Genomic DNA, 22,784 nt, shown 5'->3' with positions numbered 1-22,784 from the left:
GTCAAAGAAGATGGCGCCGGTATGACGCTTGCTACTAAATCCGGCTCGCACTGCGGTATCAAGAGTTAAGATGTGGTCAATCGTGCTCCTGTTCTTACGGAATCCGCACTGAGCATTCGTGAAAAAGTTCTGGCGTTCTAAAGTCCACGAGAGCCGCACATTCACCATTCTTTCCATGAGCTTACAAAGCGAAGATGTGAGGGCGATCGGGCGGTAGTCAAGAGCGTTCGTCCCACTTTTCCCGGGCTTTAGAATAGGCACTACTATTGCCTCTCGCCAGATTGGCGGGAAGTTACCTGACACCCATATGCAGTTGAAAACTGCCAGCAACGCTCGTAGTACACGGGGAGGAAAATGCCGTATCATATCATTGTGGATGAGGTCGGGCCCCTCCGCTACACTACGCAGCGAGCGAATGGCCGCTTGAAGCTCCATCATAGTGAAATGTTTGTTGTACGTCAGGACGTCATCTGTACAAAAATTAACCTGCGAAGTTTCACATCGTGCCCTGTGCCGCAAAAACCGCGGATCGCAGGTGCCATTTCGGCAACGGTCTGACAGGGCTTCCCCAATGGCTTCTGCCACATCACTTGGGTGGGTGATGTCTTGACTTCCCACTCGCAGTACGGGAAGAGAAACTGCTGGATGCAGTCCAGCGATTCGCTTAATGCGGCCCCATACCTGTGACGTCGGCGTGTGGCGATTTAGTAAATTGACGTAGCTGCGCCATGATGCACGTTTCGCCTCTCGTATAGTGTGGCGTGCGGCCGCGCGTGCTTGCCTGAAAGCCAAGAGGTTTAATGTGCTGCTGTGCCGGTCAAAAGCCCTAAAAGCTCTCCGACGTGCACGAATAGCGTCGCGACACTCGTCGCTCCACCAAGGTACAGGGGTACGACGAGGGCATCCGGAGGTGCGCGGAATGCATCCTTTCGCCGCATCCAACACGAGAGACGTAAATTCCTCCGTAGTCGGAGTTGCAGAGTCGAAATCGTTGGAAAACGTTTCGTCCAGGCGAGTCTCAAATCCCCTCCAGTCCGCCTTCTTGAAATTCCAACGCTGAGGTCGAGTACCAAGAACAGTACCACCACGGTACCGAACCCAGACCGGAAAGTGGTCACTTCCAAGGGGGTCCTCTGAAGCATCCCAGGTGAAGTGTGGTACCAACTGCGGACTACAAATGCTCAGGTCTAGCACCGACGATTGTCCGGATGGCAATGTAAAATGCGTTCTTGATCCTGTATTTAAAACGCACAGACCTTCGTCACGCACGAGAGCCTCACATAGCCTCCCGCGAGTGTTCGTGGAAGTACACCCCCCACACAGTGTGATGTGCATTAAAATCGCCTAAAACGAGTAGAGGGGGAGGGAGTTGAGAGACTAACTCTCGTAGTCCTCCAGATGGAAATGAAACCCCAGGTGGCAAGTAGAGAGAGCAGACAGTTATGGTGCGGCGGTTGAAATTCACCGTTGCTGCGACAGCCTGCAAGTCTGTTCTCAACACCAGACGCCGCGTAGGTACGCTTTGGTGTACAGCCAAAAGAACGCCACCGTAAGCAACGGTATCTGTTGGCATGTCAGTGCGGAAGGTAGTGTACCCTTTCAGGCTGAAGGCCGCATTAAAACAATGCACCAGATCGAACAGGGCCTTAGTCTGTGGTCTGTAGTAGAAGGGAAAGCAAAGTTAAAAACTTTCCCGTCAGCCCACACATCAAACGCATCATCAACACGCATGACGTTACGCATTCCAGCTGACAACGGTGCTGGCGACGTGTCGAACGGGGCCCTGAATCCCCATATCCCTGAATTTCGGCAGGTGAAGGGCTTAGATAAGACGGCAGGAATAGCCTTATTCCTCGAAGAAAAACCAGAGGGAGATATAGTTGGGTTGATATTTCGGCAAGATGCATTTATCGAAACAATAGCAGACATGGATTCAAAATTACCTGCCGATGATCCTCCTCGTTATCCTAGTCATATAGCATCGCCATTGCAGCCTTTGCCAGGTTAGGTGATTACTTTTTGTGTAATTCTGAGGAGAAATGATGAAGCCATGCTGTCTCATATTTTATGTAAGTGCTTGTGTTCTTAAGTAGTTGTATTGTGTATTCATTAAGACTGAGCTCTTTCAGAACACAAAACACTGAAAACAGTCTTTGTATGGTGTTACTTTTTGCTTTTATTTTCCTGATGTATTGTAGCTTACGTAGGTGAAGTACTGTTGAAGAGATTCTCGAATCTGGTAGCTTCAATTTTCAAGGTCAGATAATCTGGCTGCCTTTGAACTCTCATCTTGCGGCAAAATTGGCGGACAAGTCATGGGACGCCGGCACGTCGTTAGCCGTGGGCTGCACATCGGCGTATAGTCCAACGGCTTGGTCCTGCCCTGAAACTTTGTTCTTTGTTGCGGTATGAAGGCATCCGTGGATTGTGTTGTTTTGTTTTTTGTATTGTGCTATTTTCGTTTTTTTTTATTTTCTTGATGCATTGTATACAGAGTTTTCATGCTGATGTCGAAATAAATTGTGTGCCGCGGTTAATTGTATTCTCTAATTAGGTATTGCCAATGTTGACACTTTTGAGCCGGCTCAAATAATTGTGTGTGCTCAAAGGAGCAATCAGATTTCATTTTGTTAAGAAGATCTGTGTCTGATGCCTCACCTGTCCTGACCCATCTCTGATGACCTGGTGCTTCAAATCTTGTTATAGTCTAGCCTACAGAGATAATAAAGTACCTAAGTATGTGTTTACTGAAATGTAAAATGATTCAGGGGATCATCACATCGATAATTTGGGCCCTCTAAAAATATTTTGAAGCATTTTATGGAAAAGTATTACAAATCTCATCACTATTTGGCCTGGTTCAACTTCAGAGCACATTGCTAGATTTCTTGCATAAATAAAATCAACAGAGTAAGAATGAATCAATGTGGGAATAAATCTGATCTCAGCAGAAGTACTTTGCAACATTCTTTCTCGGTAATGAGGTCAAAGATAGTTGAAACAAACTGCTCAGTCAGGTTGTTAAAGTTAGTTCACTCATTGTTCTCAAAAGTAGGGTGGGCGTGCAGCCTGCAAACATTATGTTTTTCAAACATGTTCAGCATAGCAACAGACCACCTGCATAACAATTGGCATCTTGTGCTTTTCATGGTCATCATCAATGTCAGCACATGGAAAGGCAGTGTTTGAAGGAATTATGATGTTATCTATGTTCTGTTAGGCCAAAATGCCCCCTTAACTTCATTGTGCAAATACAAATATTATTCACATCTTGGCCTGTTCCAAGTTCAGAACACTTGTCCTTGTGCATCAGGTTCAGCTCACTTATGTTTTGAAGACACCCTGTGCAATGGGTGGGTCTTTTGCAGACTGGTAGACAAGAACCTTTCTCCTTCCAGCCCTGCCCCTCCCCCAGTTTCTGTGCCATCCATTTCAGATGTCTGATGGTATGCTTCTACTATAATCAGTTTGGATGCAGATGTATAACATGCACCTTTTTTATAAGGCAAAGTGCATTTGATTTGCATTATTTGAATGTTGTTTGTTACTGCTCTTTCTGCTGTCATTATGTCATGGCATTGTCATTACAGCCTGTGTCAGGTGACATACTTTTGGTGTTATTCTTAGGGGAAGTGATGTAGCCATGCTGTCTCATTATTCATGTGAGTATTTTGTGTTCTGAAGTAGTTGTATTATGTTTTCATTAAGACTACTGTTCCAGAATGCAAAACACTGAAACCCAGTCTCACAGTGTGGTCATGGCACTACGACACAACTACCCACCACAAGATGGGCAACCACGTCCGCAGATTGCTCCTCAGCAGCCTTGCTTTGGAACTCCAGGGACCCCTGTGGCTCGTACATATGGCAGCGGAGGATCTGCATACAATGTAGGTACAAGTTATGGAACTAAAGCCAGGTCAATGTTGGTGATAGTAACACTCTGATTGTCGTGCAAATTGCTTGATATTTGTTACTTGCAAACATGTTTCACTATATATTATATCTGGGTTGTGTTTCGAGCATGTCTTGCATACTAATGCATTTTTATGTTCTTACAGGGAATGCAGCATGGACACTACCCATCAAGCAGCTCTCAAAATATGATGCAGCGATCAGGTATTGTACTTGCCCTTTTCACCAATGATGACAAAGTCATAAGTACCTCCCCCCCCCATAATGCCGAATAACTAGTTAACTTTAGTTCCCTTTGGGATCAGTCAGAAATCAGGTGTGGCTGCTGCCGCTTCCACTCCCACTCCATAACTGTCAGTGAGCTGTGCTTTATGTGTGCTGTGGACTATTGCCAAACCACAGTGCCTTGACAGGTGGAAACATGGTGCAAAACCGATACCCTGTGGTCCGACCGCAGCCAGGACCGCAGCCTATCAAACGTCCGTCGGATCAGAGGGGACCGCTCGCTCAGCAGGGTAAAACGTAAGCCGCCAATGTGAACTGATGACCACCGTGCCTAGCGACGACTGACGAGGCACACAGTTGCCCTTAGCACTGTCGGTCTAGTGTTGTTTGCTGGTGATGGTTTTTTGATTAAGTGCCTCAACTTGGTCGTAACTCGCGGTGTTCTGAAATTTTCTGCATCCGTGTGTGATATGGAAGGTTTTACATTCGTTCTGAATTTCCTCATTACATGTATTATGTCAAGGAAGCTACAGAGTGGCATGCACTCAGCCCTATCTATCTGTAAGCTCCGAAATAAGCAGGATAGTGTTGTGATTTGATTGTGTTGTTGTTTGTCTGAGTCCATTGCCTTCTGCCGATCATTACGTGGCTCGAACCGTGCTCAGACCCGGTCATTTCAGCGTTAAGAAGCGGAAGCGGATGGCAGACAAGATCCTGCCGTGGAAAGTGCGGGACTTGGTACCCGAGTCGCAAGCCTACATGGACCTCCTAGCCTTCGAGCGCAAGCTGGACGCCACCATCATGCGCAAACGGCTGGATATCCAGGTGCACATGCCATGTTGTGCACCTTTGTTGTGGAGTTTGCTGCTGAGTATAGGTTGTCAATATACGCCTCTGGGTATGGCACCACGCTCTGTTACAAAAGACATCTGCTTTGGTTGGTGGAACACTTGTGGAATCAATCATTGTGATATGCTGATTGTTTGATTGTTTTTGTAGTGTATGCAACTGCTATGGGAAGAGGCGCACATTTTCTCGCCAAAGGGAGCAGGTGAAATCAAGGCTCTGGGCAGTGATCGCAGCCAGCGATGTTTTCGTCATAATTCTTTTTTCTGAGGGATATGGCACCCACTGCAGGTGTGCATATTTCGTGTATACAGAGCTGACCTAGCACAGCAATGTGGTATAAGGCTGTGGATCCATCCTAGACTTCTACACCTTCGCCCTGGCTGGTAGTCACCCTCCTGCTTTGCCGGTTTTGTTCTCCGTCTTTCACCGTCCACCTCCATATTCCTGCATCTCTCTCTCCCTCTGTATCTCACGCTCACTGTCACTCGCTCACTCACTCACCCAGTCACTCACTCATTTTATCTGTCTCCCTCTGTCCGTCACCCTCTGTATCTGTCTCCCTCTACCTCCATCTCCTTCTGTCTCTGTCTTCCTCTGTCTTTTTCTCCTTCTGTCTCTGTCTGCCCCTGTCTGTGGTTTCCTCTCTGTCTTTGTATGTGTCTCTGTTTATGGAATTGTCGGCTCGCCTCACCGCCCGCGCTCCACCGTCGTAGGAGGCGCTGAAGCGGCCGATGAAGCAGAAGCGTAAGCTGCGCGTCTTCATCTCCAATACGTACTTCCCTGCGAAGGCGGCAGCCGAGGGCGAGACGGACGGCAGCGCCGCCTGCTGGGAGCTGCGCGTCGAGGGCAAGCTGCTGGACGACGGCAAGCCTGACCAGTCGGCCAAGGTGCGTTAAGACGCGGGGGGCTGCCCAGGGGGGGGGGGGGGGGGGGCTGTGGTGTGGGGGTATATGACAGGTGGTGGATGCTGTTGGTGAGAAGTGGTGGGCAGCTGGGTGTCGTGTGATAGTGGTGTGGGTGTTTGTGCCATATGTTGCTTTGGACGTCGAAAAAAATCGTTTAATTCAAGTGCCTGCAACCCCCTTTTGTATGCTGGTGGTACCTGTTGTATGTACTGTATGCAACACTGTGTACTGTGTTTTGTCCGTAACCGTTCGTTTTGAACATCAGTCGGAACGCGCTAGATCGGTTTGTGTTCATTCTGCAGGGCAAGCGCAAGTTCTCTTCATTCTTCAAGTCATTGGTGATCGAACTGGACAAGGACTTGTACGGTCCGGACAATCACCTGGTGGAGTGGCACAGAACAGCTAGCACCCAGGAGACAGATGGCTTCCAGGTGAGACCTCACAGCCAACTATCAGGGTCAGGTCGCAGACTGGCCCCTGCAGGTGGGTTTAGCTGGGTCCTCGCTGGTGGCTGTGATGTTTGTGTACTGTGGAGAAGCATCCGTTGTGACTGGCCGGAGGCCGGGCTTCCAACTGTTATGAACAGATAAAACGAAAAACGCACAACCTCCTCATGTCATCTTGCAACCCTATGTAATGGTGCTTAGTGCTACAGAGTGGAGGTTGAATGTTACTGTGTGCTTGTGCAGTAAACTTTGTCTGCTTGTGAGCTCTGGCCTCTGCCTGTCAGCTCCATGCGCCATCTATGAGCTTCCGTGTGCACCGCTGACCGGCGCCTCCCCTGCCCTGACAAGGTGAAGCGACCAGGGGACCGTAACGTGCGCTGCACGATCCTGCTGCTGCTGGACAACCAGCCGCCGCAGTTCAAGCTGGACTCGCGGCTGGCGCGTCTGCTGGGCGTGCACACGCAGTCGCGGCCCGTCATCACGCAGGCGCTCTGGCAGTACGTCAAGCACAACAAGCTGCAGGTGAGAGCGAGGCAGCGTGTCGGCGTCCAACGCGCCGTCCGACAGTTCGGCCGAAAGAGACACGGGGGAAAGTGCAGCTGTGCCAGTGAGAGGCCGCGGGCTCGTGGCGTTCGTGGGTCATCCGTGCAGTGGAATTGTGCTGTGCTTCGGTTGGTGTCATTATCTTGGGCAGGGTGTTGAAATGTGGCTCCTGGTCTGCTGTCGGGAAGGTGGCGCGTGTTTGGGGAAGGCCGGATAAGACGACATTATGACTGGTAGCTACTTGGGATGTGTGTGGTGGCCTCTCCCCATCCCTGCCGTCGTGCAGAACGATGGTCCCGTCCGCTGCCCGTCGCCTGGTCGTGTCGTGAGGCCTGACGCGCCGCTCCCGCCGCCGCAGGACCAGAGCGAGCGCGAGTACGTCAACTGCGACCGCTACCTGGAGCAGATCTTCCAGTGTTCGCGTATGAAGTTCGCCGAGGTGCCGCACCGGCTCAACTCGCTGCTGCACCCGCCCCGACCCGATCGTCATCAACCACACCATCACCGTGGACGGGCCCGAGCAGAAGAAGACGTCCTGCTACGACATCGAGGCCGAAGGTGCGAGCCGCCGTCGCTGGCGGCAGGCCCCTCGCCCGGCCTCCGGTGTTTATACACGCCGACAGCCAAATGTTGATGTCGTGGGGTGGCAGTTATGACTGGGTGGCAGGGAGCGGGGCGGCGCGACCGCAGCGTGCTACGCAGTGTTTAGCGATCGTGAGACCGTGTTCCATTCCACGAGGCGGCGTCAGGATGAATGTAGTGGGGTATTGGCAGGTGTAAGCTGCAGTAGCAGTACCATGGTCATTGTTTTGCCTGCTAACCAGTCCCCTGCGCGACCGAGCCCGGCCTGTCTGCGCGTCCCGGCGGGGCCGCTGGGCAGGAACATATTGGGTAGTTAATACTCTTTTTAATGTTGTTTTAATGTTTAAACTCATTGCTGAATTCGGTGGTGACAGAGTATGAACTGGCTTCGTGAAACTCCCCTGCCATAGCTCCCTTTGCTCTTCGGCATAACTCTGTCAGTTTTAGAATGTTTGTAACTGTAACTATGACGCCGGGCAGGAACCAAGTAACTGTGTAACTGTAACTGTAATTATGTAGCTATGTGACAATGTAACTATAGCAATGTTAACTGTGATTGATGGTGCGCCGTCACCCCTGGTGGAAAGCAAGACCGTTATTATTTATACGGGGAATTCAACTCAGGCACTTATATCTCGAAGCCCAACGCCGTTAACCCTTCTACGGCATAGGTAATTATGATTTAGGGTTTTCGAGCGCATCCACTGCGAGGGGTCATGCAGCGGCCGCTGACGGCCCCGGCATACCTTCACCGTGCAGGTGGACGACACGCTGAAGGCTGCAGATGAACAGTTTCCTGCTCTCGACGGCCAGCCAGCTGGAGATCCAGACGCTGGACAACAAGGTGCACGAGACGGTGGAGATGATCAACCAGTACAAGGTCAACCGCGAGTTTCTGCTGGGCTTCGCGCGCGACCCGCAGCAGTTCATCAATAAGTGGCTCGTCTCGCAGAGCCGCGACCTGGAGGTGGGTGCGGCGCCGGCCGTCACGCCCGTCGGGTCGCGTGTTTGGAGGTGGTGCGGCGCCGGGCCGCCACGCTCGTCAGGTCGCGTGTTGGAGGTGGTTGCGGCGCCAGGCCGTCACGCTCGTCAGGTCTAGTGTTGGAGGTGGGTGCAGCGGCCGGGTCCGCCACGCTCGTCAGGTCGCGTTGTTGGAGGTGGGTGCGGCGCCGGGCGTCACGCTCGTCGGGTCGCGTGTTGGAGGTGGGTGCGGCGCCGGGCGTCACGCTCGTCAAGTCTAGTGTTGGAGGTGGGTGCGGCGCCAGGCCGTCACGCTCGTCAAGTCTAGTGTTGGAGGTGGGTGCGGCGCCGGGCGTCACGCTCGTCAGGTCGAGTGTTGGAGGTGGGCGCGGCGCCAGGCCGTCACGCTCGTCAGGTCGCGTGTCACGTGACCTTATGGCCCGTTTCGTTGGGCGAGATGTGCGGCCAGTGACGTCACTGATGCGGCGCAATAGCGTCCCGTCCGGTAGGATAGTTGTGCTGTGTCGTGGCTGCGATTGAGCCATTCGTTCTACGTTTGGCTGGACGCTGTCACTCTGCTAGCTGCCTGTTACTGGGGCCAGGGCTTGTTCAGAAAGCTTAAGTATGACTTGTCTATGCCTGATAATATAATAGGATAATTGTTTTTTATGGAAAATCAAAAGAGTAAAGGCTCAGTCTCTGAATCAGAAAAGATACAGTCTCTGAATCAGAAAAGATACAGTCTCTGAATCAGAAAAGATGCAGTCTCTGAGTCAGAAAAGATACAGTCTCTGAATCAGAAAAGATGCAGACACTGGATCACAAAAGATTCAGCCTTTGAATCATAAAAGGTTTGGTCTCTGACTCAGAACAGACTTATCCTAAATCAGAAAAGGTTCAGTCTGAATGCACGAAAGCAGGGTCGTTTTTGTTGAGTCACAAAATGGCATCATGTATATTAAGCAACGTAATTTTCATATGAAATCTAGCACCGATTACTGCACTCCATTTCAATAACCCTGCATCCTGGACCTCATTTTCGTGCTCTCCGCATGCATCTCGGATCCCAGCACCACCACTTCCCCCCCCCCCCCCCGCCCCTTACCTTAATACCGTCATCGTTTTATTAATGTCGCCTAAGTCTCCTGCGACGGGCATGACCTTGTCCGCGTCCTCCCGGTCCTCAGTTCCGTCCCGTCTTCGAACCCCTGACGTCCTGACCACCCCATCCCACGTCTCCTCTGGACTCAGCACCGCAGTATCAAAACCTCAGCAGTGTGATTCTCCGGGCCACCATCACCCCTGCTCCCCCTTGTCTCGGGCTATCATCTCCCTCGCTCTCCCGTGTCTCCTGGCCATCATCTTCCCCCGCTCCCCGTGTCTCCGGGCCACCATCAACCCCGCTCCCCGTGTCCGGGCCATCATCTCCCGCGCTCCCCCGTGTCTCCGGGCCATCATCTCCCCCGCTCCTTGTGTCTCCGGGCCATCATCTCCCCCCGCTCCCCGTGTCTGCCTGGCTGGCGTGCCACCCGTGACGGGCTTGGTCGCCGCTGGCAGACCATCACGGACGTGGTCGGCAACCCGGAGGAGGAGCGGCGCAGCGGGTTCTACCAGCAGGGCTGGGCTGGCGAAGCTGTCAACCGCTACTTCTACTCCAAGGTGCAGCAGAAGCGCGCCGAGCTCGAGCACGCACTGGGCGTGCGCAACGGATGAGAACGACCGGCATCGTCACAGGCGTCAGTCACAGCTTTTCAGGGACGCTCTGTCAGCGAGGGTTGAACCAAGCATTGCGCGGGCGTCGCTGCCTGCCGATATCGTCAAATTGGAGGGCGGTGCTGTCGGCAGTTTTACATACATTGTGTGCCCTCGCCCTCACCACCGTAAGCGGATGGTGGTGGACAAAAATGTAGATTTAGTCGCGGCACCGAAAACGCATTCGTTGATTGAGGCACACACTTCTGTTGACGGTGTGCTTAGCGCGTCCCTTTGCCTTCCATGACTTTTGCTGTACATCGGCGAACAGTATATACTCATTTGTCGACATGTGGTGGTGATGTGCCAGTGCCGATGTGTTCTGTTCCGCGGTAGCAAAAGGCTCATGTCCGTCGCGGGCGCACCTCCGTCCCCTCGGCATCCCGGCCGCGAAGTCCAGCAGTTGCACGCCTGGTCGTGCGCTGACCCCGTGGTGAGGTGCTGGCGCCATTGCCATCTGCCGAGGAGTGCAGTGAGCGCCACACGTGTGCGTGGCGTCCTGTATGTCGCGTTTCTAGCGGCCAGTGGGCACGGGTCAAGCGCTGCGCTGTCTTCCGGGGCCGTATTGCTGTCTCGCTCATGTTTGTGTTGCATTGGCTTGGAATGTGGTCGCGGTTGCGGGCATTTTAGCCTTTGCACATTACTGATCTCTCTATGCTGTTTACCTCACTTGGGCCGTCGTCTAATAAATGTTTGAGTTTATATCGGGCCACTATTTCGTAGTTTATTGCAGATGAAACACGGACTTCACGTAACATAAACGAGTGCGGACTTCGCCTTCCATCAATGAACTGTACGTTCACATGCCCATGTACCACTTTGTCCTCAAGGCGGGACTTGAGTCATATAATGAGGATGCCCTCTGAGATGTAGGTGCTTACGAAGCTCCCTAGATTATTTCCATTGGTGCGGTTCGCAGTGCCTCGTTTTCAATGTTCTCGCTTCCAGCTTGCGCCAACGCATTAAAAGATGGAATGATCCTGGGACGTGGTCGCGGATGAAAATCGGGTGAAGAGACCGAACGAGAGAGAGAGAGAGAGAGAGAGAGAGAGAGAGAGAGAGAGAGAGAGAGGAGAGAGAGAGAGAGAGAGAGATAGAGCAGGAGAAGAGAAGAGAGAGAGAGAGAGAGAGCCCAAGATCCATATCGGAGCTGTCCGTCTATCTTTTCGATAGTCCCTTTCTCACTAAGGCGACGAGGACGAGCAGATTCGCGTAGGTCCTGATCCTCCTAGACTCTGATCGCATGAGTCGGTCTGCGAGAATCTAGGGCCTTTTTTTCTCAGTGTGATCGACCGGGGCTTTTCTCTTCTTATCGATTTCTACCCTGGAGATGCGCTTCCATCCGGATCCCTACTTATTCAGATGAACGGGAGCGAGGTTTCTTTCCAAGGATCCTCGGGATTAAGCGGAGCGGCGGGTCCTAGAGAGGGATTTGGTAGCTTGCAGGGATCACGGGATCTCTCCTCGAGGGATGAGGGGGAGTGATCTCCCTTCGGAGGGAGCGGACAGGGGAGGGAAGGGAAGGGAGGGGGGGGGGAGAGCGGGGGGGGGGAGAGGGAGAGGGGAGGAGAGGAAGAGAGGAGAGAGAGAGATCTTATATATATTATATATATTATATATATAATATATATTATATATATGTACTCTCTAATTCTGTTCTGTATATATACGTATGTATGATGCAATTACACGCACACACATATGTGTATATATATATATATATATATATATATATATATATATATATATATATATATATATGTAGTACGCAACTCGGAGGCTTCAACCGCTGTGCTAATCATAATAAAGATGATCCGCACAAAATCGCTCATATATTCGTCGCTCTTTACATTGCTACGTTTCGAGGTATTATCGCAGCGTCAGAGAAGACTGAGTGAGACAAGAAGTAAGGTTTTGGGTTTTCAAAGGATGACATTTTGCGCAGTGCTGCTGGAAAACATATTTGGTATGGAGAACGCAAATAAAGCATGGCCAAATGAAGTAAACAAAATCCTATTTTTACTTTTATACGTATAAAATACACTGCTGGTGGGAACGCTACAAAGACAAACATGTTGCCACAATCACATCAAGAGTGCTCACCGTCCACCACCTAATAATTTAAGGGTTGTAGAAGAATTTGTTGAGGGCAAGAGAGGGCTCGTCAATGAATATACTTTCCCAAATTTGAAGGCGTTTTCTGTCATTGCACGCCGTAAAGTGTCGGTGCTGTCTGTCACCTGTGTCAATGTCCTGGCGTGTTTGTGTCCCACAGGGGCGGATCCAGGATTCCGTCAAGGGAGGGGGGGGGGGGCGAGCACGCAACATTGTGGGGCCCCCTGGGGTTCGGGGCCTCCCTAAAAAAAATTATCCCTACATTTCAGTCAGTACATCTTGAGACAAGTCATGTTATATATATATATATATATATATATATATATATATATATATATATATATATATATATATATATGGGTACGCATATATGCATGTATGTATTCACCAATTCATCTATTTCATAAACACGAAAACCCATCTTACTGCGCGCGGCCTTACAAAGCTGGGCGTGCTAGGCATGCATACACATAGAGCTCACTCACTTTGTACATATCATGTTAAATGCTGTGATGTTGAGGCTAAGTGTTTCGGGACAACAGGCGAAATAAACTTGACTTAGCTGCTAACAACCATCAAAACCAACCTTGGACTTGATTCCTAGCTTATGTTTTTAGGGCTAGCCAGCTGGGCGATGTAATCAGTTGATGACTGTTGATTACTGCATAATTTGTCCTCCGTTACAAAGGAGTGCAACATGTCCTGGTATTCGAAATATGTTAAGAACGTGATGCACAAGTATAATAAGTGTCACTCACTCCATAACCAAGGAAAAGGACAGATATGTCGGCGGCATGACAAATTGCGCTTAGCAATTGCTCTTAAAAATTCATTGGCGCGTACTCGACCGCTGCTCTGAGGCGAGGCCACCAAGGCCAATAGGGACGAAACCTGAGCGATCATGGGTGCCGCAGGGGATCAACAAAGTAGTTCCCGTCAAGTATAGTGTCCGCAGAGCAAGCATTTAGAGACAAACGTGATGGGCCCATGAACGACCGGTAGTGCCTCGGCAGGCGGTCATATAAAGCCTCGGCCAGAGTACAGAACCCTCCGAGCGAAGGGAAATTATCCAAGATCATGAATGAATAGCCCTGTGCGATCAAGAGTGCGCGGGCGGGTAAACAACACGAGCCTCGATAGGAGTGAAGTAAGTGAAGAGTCTTCCGCAAATGAGACCAAATCAAAGTAGATGGCCTCCGAGCATGGAGTGTCTCCGTGCCTCACCTTATAAAAACCCTAGCAACGGCATTAGACCCTCCAAGCAAGTGGGAAGAGCCCGAGACTTAAGTGAAGGGCCCCTGAACAACTGAGTGTATCCTGGAATATGGGGCCTGGAAAAAGCGTGAAGAGCCTTTCGGGCGAATGGGGGGAGAATCCGCGGGGACAACCTGATTGGTCAGCAGTGCCCAGGTATGGAGGCAGTAGCGTCCTAACAGCACATGGGCCCTACGGGAAAATGCAGAGATCAAGGGCAACGTGGAAAGCTCCCTAGCGATCAGACTGACCCGGCAAATGAACATGTAGGGCCAGGAAACCAACAGCGCAATGGCTCTAGACAGCGTAATGAGCTCCAGAATTTCCCCCAAGCAACACTTTCAATCAGCAAAAAGTGATCTTGGTCTGCTTATGAGCTCTTTACTTTTGCCAACGATTGTTCTTGGTCGTCTGTAGGCCCAAAGGCTTCCAAATTTGTTGTAAGAAAACTGCGTCCGTCCGGCCGGTTATGGACCCCTTCGGAGCCTTTAGCTTTCTTCGGCACGGTCCATGGGGCATGGTCTCGCGCCTCCCCTCTCCCAGCCCTCTTCTGCATCCGCCACCGGCCCGAGCACCTTAATAGATGGGGCCCGCCAAGAGCATAGGGTCATCCATTCAAAAAAGAAATACTCACGACACAACGTGTAGGGCTTTGGATGATCGAGTGCGCCCGGTGAAGTTAACAGATAAGGTTCCCGAAAAGAGCGTAGAGCCCTCCGTTTAAACGGGAAGCATGCAAGGCCCAACGCAGAGGACCCCCGAATGATCCAGTGCGTCAGAGCAGGTTAACATATAGGACCCCCGTCAAGAGCGAAGAGCCCTCCACTGAAGCAGGGAGTGCCAAAAACCCAATGAAGAGTGCCCCCGAGTGATCGGGTGTGCCCGAGCAGATTAACAAATAGGGCTCCCAACAAGAGCGTAGAACCCTCCATTCGAATGGGAAACACCGAAGATCTTATTTGAATGGCCCCAGAATGAAAGAACGTGCCCGAGCAGCTTATCAGAAGGAGCTCGAGAAGAAAGTAGTGTCCTCCATTCAAATAAGAAGTACTCAAAACCCAGTGCGGGAGGCCCCGAAAGATGAAATGTACCCGGGCAGATTATCAGGTGGCCCAGAGCGTAGAGTGTTAGAGCGAGTGTAGGACCCTAAATTCAAACACCAACACCTAATGTGCAGGGCCCCGACAATTCAGTGTGGCCAAAACGGTGAACAGATGGGGTCCCCGAAAAGTACGTAGGGGCCTCCATTCAGATAGAAAGTACCGAGACACTGTGAAGGGCCCCCGGATATTCGAGTGTGCCCGAGCAGGTTAACGGATGGGCCCTGGCAAGAGCGTACGGCCTTCCGTTCAAATATTTAATGCCCACGACGCGATGTAGAGCCCCGAATAATCGAGTGCGCCAGAGCAGGTTAACAGATAGGGCCCCCGAAAAGCGCGGAGGGCCTTCCATTAAAAAAGAAAGTGCCCAAACCACATGAAAAGGTCCGCCACGATCAAAGGGGCCCGAGCACCTTATCAGAAGGGGCCCCACAGGAGCGCAAGGCCCTCCACTCAAATAAGAGGCACCTAAAACCCGATGCGGAGGGCTCCCGAAAGATGGGGTGTATCCGGACAGGTTATCAGATAACCCCGATGAGAGCAAAGGGCCCTAAAATCAAGCATCAACAACCAATGTGCAGGGCCCTCGAACAATCCAGAGTGGCCGAGGAGGAGAACAGAGGGGCTCCCGACAAGTGCGTAGGGCCCCATTCAAATAGCACATGCCCAATGCCCACTGTAGAGGACCCCCGAACGGTTAAGTGCCCGTGCAGGTTATAAGATAGGCATGCCAAAGCGTAGGGCCCCCCCCATTAAGAAAGAAGTACCCAAGACCCAGTGTGAAGGGTCTGCGAACGACCGGTGTGCCCAAGCAGGCCATCAGATGGCCCCCGACAAGAGTGCAGGGCCCTAGACAAGTGACAGAGAGTCGGAAGCGCTCTAGACCAATGAAGGGGGCCCATGAGCATATCGCAAGTGTGTCGGTAGCCTCACTGAGATCCACGTAAAGGGCCCCTGAGCAACCGAGAATACCCCGGCAGGTTAAGATGTGGGACCCCGGCTATAGCCCACAGAGCTTTTCTGGCGAAGGGAGAAAACACGTGGAAGCGCCCGTGAATGACAATAGTGCCCCGGAACGCTAGCAGGAAGGGCCCAACAACGGCGCAGGGCCCCGAGCACATGCCAAAAATAAAGGGCAACGTAGAATGCTCCATAGCTATCGAAATGATCCTGAAAGCGGGCGTATAGGTCTCCCAGAAACAGCATGGAGCCCCTATACAGTGTAATGAGGCTTAAATTTCCAGCTCACAACTTTTCCAATCATTGAATAATTTTTTGACTTCTCATAAGCCCTTCACTTCCGCTTACAGCAGTTCTGGGCCGTCTGGAAGTCCAGAGCCATCCAGTTTTGTTTCGCCTTGTACTTAAAAACCGCACCTGTTCGGCCGGCTATGGGCCCCTCGGAGCCAATGGACCCCTTCAGGGCCCATTGGCTTCCTGCCCGCCCCCCCCCCCCGCCCCCTCTTGGATCCGCCCCTGGTGTCGCATGTGGTTCAGCGGTGCTCCGTCACGTAATTGCATCGTCAGGCGTCGTGAGATTGTTGTGGTCGCACCAACGTAGTGTATGGAACGAAGATGCAGCCTTTGTGTTGTATTGGAATTGATGCACCACATTGGTGCATTTTAGTTCGTCAGGTTTGTCTGGGCTGTTTCTCACGAGAAAGTTAGATGTTTTCTTATTGCGATAATAAATGACAAGGTCTGTTTGGTGGTCATTCTTGTCTTTTACATGTCGAGAGATGATTTCCTGTAGAGCTTTTTCGTCTTCTTTGTGGGCAGATGTCATTTGATTTTGATAATACGGGTGAATGGTTGATTGGTTGTATCGTCTTGGTTTGCTGTCAAAGTGTCCTGTCATAAGTCGTGATCGTTGTGAAGTAAGAATTTTGATACATGTATATATATATATATATATATATATATATAATACATTTTAGCATCCAATCAAATAATAAGTGTGAGAATCGGCGCAAATGAAATCAATAAAGCTTCGCACCTTGGGACCCAAAGCTTTGTGAACGCTATGTAGGTCAGGCACAGCAATTCTTTTGCCATAAAAACGTGACACTCGTGCGTTCTTAGAATAACTGTAATGGCTAAAAAGCGTGAGACGCATTTTAACTAGCGGATCACGGTTCCTTGTTCCACTGATGAACACAAGACGCGGCTAATTCCACTGAAAAACACGTGGCACGGAATCACTTTCAGTACTATGGATAGTTGGCACAGTTCGTCGCTGATGCTCTAAGATTACAGATCGTAATTAGTCAAGTACGTACGCAATTCAGAGGTTGCAACTGCTGTAACCAACGCGTTGATTACTTATGTACAACAAAGCAACTGAAAAGGAAGGTTCCATGTTGGATATATCGAAGTCAGTATCGGGCATGATGAAATCAGCACGTTTGGACTAGTGAAATGCTTTTACGTGGCAAAAACCCGTCTAGAAAACAAAGCTTTTTAGTAAATATGCTCAATACGTTGACTTCAAAGCGTCATGGAACGGTCGCATGACGCTGAGCTGCTGCCAAACTAGCCGTGCGAAATTGCCACCCTAGCGCTGACTTGCAGTAATTCTCTTGCCGAGAAATGGCGGTGGAGGTGCTGGATGTTTTTACTGAGCCAAATGTCGTTATGCGCTCATGTTTTGCCTCTTTCTCGTGGTGGCTTTTCATATCTATCCAGGATTTTAAAATGCGTCATTGTATTGACATGCTCGATTATGCTCGGCTTGCTCATACTCATTGACATGCTCGGCTCGGCTGACGTGTATGCTCGGTTTTGGCACCATCTCGAGTTATTTTGATTGAAAGTCTACTTCCTTAATAACTAGCAGTCCTGTATCCGCGGGAACTGGTTGACTCGCTCTCTGCTTAATTACGCTGTGCGTCCACGCGGCGCTCCATCCGTCCGGGGAACGCTCCATCCATCCGTCCGGAGGGTGCTTTCGCAGGTGAACAGCGAGGGCAAAGGTGCCTTTCGGGTAATTTCGGATTTCCTGTATGGGCGGTCAAGCGCTGCGCTCATCCTGTGTAACATTTTTGCATATATATTTTCTCACCATACCGTTCTCAAATGGTGTGGTCCGATGCGTGATCCACATTGTCGAGAGAAATTGTTCTCGCAATAACATCTTGCTTTCTTCCCTTTTCACTTTCTTTTTTTAAAAGCACGCGACGCACGTCGCCGTGCCCCGTTTATGGAGCACCAGTGGCTGCTTTGGCTCGTTAGTGTGAGGCTGGCAGAGGTAAGCAATACACCAGCAATGGGCGATTTTGAACAGTGATGGTCGGGTAGTTGCCATTGATGATGATGACGATGTACGATTATATTGCTGGAAGATGGGACCAGACTTAAAATTGATGCTCTAACCAGATAAGCGTGTTGTGATCACAGCTAATATTCTTATAGCAACTCCGTAAAATGCACTTAACGCACCCTTCGGGCGAAATTATAAACATCTTCTTCCCGGGTCGCCGTAGTCTGGCTAGCATGCTACATGGAGAACGGCTTGCATTTGATAGCAGCTGACAATCCACATACACCACGTGGCTATAACGTGCCTTAGCCTGAGAGGCAAGGCGGCTTGTCAAAAAACAACGGAAAGTGATAAGTGATAGAAAACGCACAAGCGCATGTGCGCAATAAACACCTCTATCGCAAAAGAGGACCTGGCAGCGCGCTCAAAGCTGCGAGCACCGCTCTTTTTCCGGCTAACACCAGGCGGTCTATGCGGCACAGAGAACTGTCCCCTGCCCACGCAGCTTCTCAGGATTCGCCCGGCAGTCACGCCTGATCGCCGACCTCTCTCCGCTCCAGTCCGCGGAAAGCCGGCGATCTCCCCCTGCGACACAAACACGCCCCTCCGCTGCGCCAAGGTCAAAGGTCACCGGGGTGGCAGCTGGTGCGCTTGGATTCATCAATGACATCAGTTTTGTCGGAGCGTGTTTGTCGATGATTGGTATGACGCAAGTCAGGCAAATGGGACCACATATCAGCTGCTAATGGGTGCCTCAAAACACAGGACCGTCGACATGGTACAAATCTCAAAGCTAACAAACGTGGCCAGTCCGTTTTAACAGTCGAGTGTGGATACGGAGGGGCTTGACACGACACTTTGGCAAAAGTAAGGGCGTGCAAACAAACTGATGAGGGCTAAAAGCGTAGTGAAAACCCCCAACACGCTCAACGATGTTACCTAAGTTCGAAATGGCCACGTCTAAAGGCGACCCGGAATAAAAAGTCGACAAACTGGTGCGGATGAAGCAATTGGATCATCTCACTTAATCGGTCCTTTGCAACGTCACTAGGAGGGTCCAATAAATTACGATTTGAGTCACCAATGATGGCGATCGGTCCAGGATGCCGAAGGAGTACTCGCTGATATGCAGCTCCAGTTCGTTGAAGTCCGCCTGGAGAGCGGCCACGGCGCGGCGCGGAGGCCGATAGACCACAGCCGCAGTGAAATGCGGACCGGACTCCGATCTCACAGGCAGTCAAAGGGACGCTAGCCGACAGTCCGGACATTCAGATGCCGGCTGTGTGGCGACAGTGGCTTTGTGGCAGTCACGGCTCAAAACCACCCCGACTCATCGCCGACCTCTCTCGGCCGGTCCGCACGGCGCAGCACATGGCCGGGGACTGTGACCAGCCTGGACGCAGTGGCGGATCGAAGTCATGTCTCGGTGATCAGGCAAAGTCGTAATGGAGCCGGCTCAGATGGTCATGCTGCAGTGGAAATATCACCGGCAGCAGGACTGGATAATGATCAGTCCCACCAGCAGGTTCCGACAACGACCGTCCGGAGAAGAGCGCCGCCACACCTGACCGCCCTGCAGTCCCGGCGCCTGGTGCCGGCACCGCGCCTGCCGCGCCGGCAGCTCGAGCCGCAGGCAGGTCACGGTCAAGGTCACCTTGACCGTGGGGCGGGGCGAGTTCGTCTCGAAATCGGCCAGCGTGTTGACAAGGCCGATGGGCTGGGGAGGGGGAGGGTCGCTACCGGACAGCGTTGGATGGTGCTGGTCCGAGTCCGGGAGCTGGCTGTGGTGTTGGTCTCGCAGATGATATGAGCAGGTAGGTCAACACCAGCAGCACCAGATGGTTGGCAAGATCGCGATGCGTCTTTGCCGCAGCAGAAGAACTCTTTTGTCGGCTGACAGCATGCACGCAGGTCCACGGCACGCCACGTTACGTCATGAATCCACGACGTCCACATCCCACAGGAGATCCCTCTCTCGCACAACAGTCACTGGCAGACGCGCGAGACGAGGCCCGGTGCGGTGAGGCAGGGAGGGGCGTAGCTTCCAGCACCGCAGACGACCGCGGGCGCGGCGACAGCTTCTGTAACAATGCGAAGGAAAGGGTGATTTGAACAGAAAAGATCACGTCTGTCCATGAGTGCAGATTTATAGTGCCGGCCGATAGAGCTCCCACAACGGCATGGTGTGCGCATGGCTGTACTCGTCGGGTAGGAACAGTAGTTCTTAATTTGGACGTCGTCACTTTGCAAATCGTTGTTGTAGGCGGCCTTTACCATAGAATAAGATACTGCCAGGACTCGACCGAATTACAGTAAAAATTAATTAGACAGGGGTGTTGTACAAGCAGCTTGTACCTCTATATCACTGCTTTCGAATGCAATTATTTCTTCGCGCGCCAATTATAGATGCTTTCCCCGTGCGCAAAATTCTGGCTATTAACACGCGCTAACGGGTGAGGGTCTATTTGATCACCGTGAAGGTTCTTGCAGAACGATTTCATAACGGCGCGGCATAGCCCGCGTCAATCTTTGCTTAGATGTAGGAAATTGCATAAGGAATCTTTTAGTGCGCACACATTGATGTACCTGGCAAGATCGCTGACCTATGGCAGGTCAAAATCAGGCCATGGCTGTCAGCGAAGGCCATTTCTAGAGAATCGTTCAATCTGAGGCTGCAACGAAGTGTTGTATGAAGCATACACCCCTGAAATGCTGTCCTCGGCAATAAGACAATTGAGTTTATAATTTAACCATATTCCACTGACCTAGGGTAACATATGAAGGTCAGACTGAGGTCAAAATCAATTCTTTTTTTGCTTGAGAGCTTGCTGTATGGGATAGTTTCTCGTGCTTATTTCGAAGTTATTAAAAACAGTAACCAAGACAGACATGTTGCGGACGTAAAAAAGGTCAGAGTGATTAACTGACCTCAAGTAACCTAAGTCAACATTTTGTTTTAGAAACATACGCCTAGCGTAATTCCTGCCGCTTATTCAATGACAAAATAGGAAGCGATCTGGTAGGTTTTGGATCACTTTGACCCTCTACAGGTAAAAAAGGTCACAGGTATCAAGTGAGAACCAGTGATCTTTTGCTTAAAACAGGCATCCGGGTTCAAGGCGGTTGCATGAGGAGTTCTCGAACACTTTGGATACCAGCCGGAAATTTAATCTTTTTACCTTACTTGACCCCAAGGTCATGACCTAGAAGCCAAAAATTTCGACACAAGTGAGTTTACACGCAGTCCTAGCCACCCTGTGAATTTGGCGAATTCAGCTCTCCTTGTTTTTTTAGATCTCAGGAGAGTCAAACTGACCCCACCCCCACCCGAGCAAATGGTGTTCAACCGGCCACCCGGGCGCGTGTTAAGCTGCGTGTTGGCCGGCAGCAGTTAGCAATGCCCCTTATAGCGCTGAGTCGAGCAAAACAGCAAGGTCTTATCGCCGGCCAGTGGCGCTTCACAATGCCGCCGTGTGTGAATGGTCGCGCCCGCCGTGACCGCGAGCATAGACTTAAATAATTGTTATGACTTAAGTACAGGGCGAGAAGACTTAAACTGAACTCATCGGGCCGTGGCTTCGCAAACCGACGCTGCGGGAGTCCAGGCAGCATTGGGTGAGACGCTATCGAGGGAATGTATGAATAGAATGGATTCTCTAATCGGACATGTGTTCATTATTGACAGCTAATAGTGCTGCTCCAGCACAGTCGAGTGCATATGGTCACATTTTGGCGCATGATTATAAGCATTTTTCCTAGCGCGCCGAATTCCGGCCTCATGCCGCAGACAGGCCGGCTGTAGCAAGCGATGCGCCGTCAAGGAGTGGTAGATTTGAACAAATAGATCATATCCGCTAATGTGCGATTTACAGTTGCCGGCCGCCAGTGGTCCAACAAGGACATCATGTGCGCATGGTCGTAGCCGGCGCGGGCGATTTTTTAGTGTTTTTGCATCCTTGTGAATCGCCGCTGCAGTCTTTCCGACATCACGATGACTATCGGGGAGTTGACCGCATGAAATGCATCCCCTAATCTGTCAGGCGTGTTCTACTGCCAGCTGATAATCTTACAGAAATACTGTCCCATGCGCTCAGCCGGACTCTTCGTGTGCGACTTTTCGTTCATTTATATGATGCACGAATTATTACACTGCGATTCGTGCGCGATATTTTTGCCCATCCCGCCTTATTCCGAACATCTCGCTGTGGGCAGTCCTGCTTCAGTTACCAATGCCCAGTCAACGGGTGATTCGAACAAATCAAGTCATTAGGGCCAATGAGCAGTCTGCATTTCTGGACGACAATCTTCCGACGATGGTATCGGTTACACCCGCCGCAGATGACAAGTATTGAGTCTTGAGTCAATTAAGTCTCATACCAACACAATCGAATGTACACAGTCGCACTCTTCGCGCAGCCATTAAGCCCTTCCTTCCAGGGCCCGAGGGATCCGGTCATGATCTCGGGGCCGGGCCGGCAGCAGTTAACAGTCCGCGGTCAGAGTGGGACTGAAACAAAAGAGGCCACGGCCGGGGAGCAGTCCACATGGGCCGGCCGGCAGCAGTTAACAGTCCGCGGTCAGCGTGGGACTGAAACAAAAGAGGCCACGGCTGGTGAGCAGTCCACATGGGCGGGGCCGGCAGCAGTTAACAGTCCGCGGTCAGCGTGGGACTGAAACAAAAGAGGCCACGGCCGGTGAGCAGTCCACATGGGCGGGCCGGCAGCAGTTAACAGTCCGCGGTCAGCGTGGGACTGAAACAAAAGAGGCCACGGCCGGTGAGCAGTCCACATGGGCCGGCCGGCAGCAGTTAACAGTCCGCGGTCAGCGTGGGACTGAAACAAAAGAGGCCACGGCCGGTGAGCAGTCCACATGGACGGCT

At 51.3% G+C, this 22,784-nt stretch overlaps 1 pseudogene; it reads left to right on the top strand.

Moving 5' to 3' along the window:
* Positions 1 to 2,329: 2,329 nt before the first annotated feature.
* Positions 2,330 to 10,892, top strand: LOC119099632 (brahma-associated protein of 60 kDa-like; annotated as a pseudogene).
* The last annotated feature ends 11,892 nt before the right edge of the window (positions 10,893 to 22,784 follow it).

This window comes from Pollicipes pollicipes, unplaced genomic scaffold (genome assembly GCF_011947565.3).
Source record: "Pollicipes pollicipes isolate AB1234 unplaced genomic scaffold, Ppol_2.1 Scaffold_4751;HRSCAF=5608_pilon_pilon_pilon, whole genome shotgun sequence".
Taxonomy (NCBI): Eukaryota; Metazoa; Arthropoda; class Thecostraca; order Pollicipedomorpha; family Pollicipedidae; genus Pollicipes; species Pollicipes pollicipes.
This window is presented reverse-complemented; position numbering and strand designations above follow the sequence as displayed.